Source organism: Cebus imitator, unplaced genomic scaffold, assembly GCF_001604975.1.
Source record: "Cebus imitator isolate Cc_AM_T3 unplaced genomic scaffold, Cebus_imitator-1.0 Scaffold79, whole genome shotgun sequence".
In the NCBI taxonomy this organism is placed as follows: Eukaryota; Metazoa; Chordata; class Mammalia; order Primates; family Cebidae; genus Cebus; species Cebus imitator.
In genome coordinates, this window is record NW_016107394.1 from 7499070 (window position 1) to 7500168 (window position 1099).

Consider the following 1099-nt stretch of genomic DNA (forward strand, 5'->3'; position numbering starts at 1 on the left):
ACCAGTGTATTTTGTACGGGAACCGCGGCTCCAGGGCGCCGACAAAGCAGCCGCACGGGGCAAAGCAGCCGCGCGGGGCAAAGCAGCGGCGCTGGCCGGCAGGGCCGCGCTGGCCGAAACAGCCGCGCTGGTGACTGTGGATCACCTCCGCCCAAGAATTTCCTAGTCTGTGGGCAATAAAAACGTGGCGTCCACTCACCCTCTGTGCTTTCACTGGGAGCTGCGATCCTGAGCTGTTCCTAAACGGTCATCTTGGATCCGGTCTCCGGTTTCTGACTTTTTAGTATACACCTGGCTAAAGGTCATAGAAAATCAAGCTCAGTAGAGGAATATATTTCTCAGTTTTCTCATGAACATTTTAAGTGTTCATGTGACTGGGGTAAATTAAAAGTTAATTATTTGCTCTAAACTGAGAAACACTAATTGTATATAAAAACCTGCTCCCACTGATATCTAAAATACATGTTTGGAAGTTTCTAAAAATACGACCATTTTCTGCTAGGGCAGTGAAATGTATAGTTGTGATCCTCCAAGCATCTCACAGTTAATACAGTTTGAGAAAAGCAATCCAGATACTTCAGCAATAAGATTTTTAATTTCTCTGATCTGTGCCAGCCATAATGCAGGGGAAGCACATTGATTTATACAAATTTAGTTTTCATATTTTATGGTAGAAATAAATATATTTGACTCATTTTCTCCTATAAACTTTAAAATGTAACTTTTTTACTGATTAGCTGTCAGTAAGTATATAAGTCTCATAGGCAAAAAAACAACTTTCATACTAGTGATCATTACAATTTTTTTTTGGCAGAAAATTTTACCTCATGAAATTGAAAGGATAATTTAATTAGACTTGTTTGTAAGTGATCAACCTAGGAGTTTTAAACCATTGCACTGAGGTGTGTGCTCTTTTTATCTCCTTTTGATAAATGAGAGAAGTTTGTTAGAATTAATTTCTCCGAGGCTGTATCCCTAACAAGAGTTTGAATCCAGGGAGTCAGACACCAAACCTAATGCTATTAACTTATTTACAGAATGACAGCAGCTTTGACTGAAAGGTGAATGTTACTGGGAATGTATGATATCTGTGAGAGTG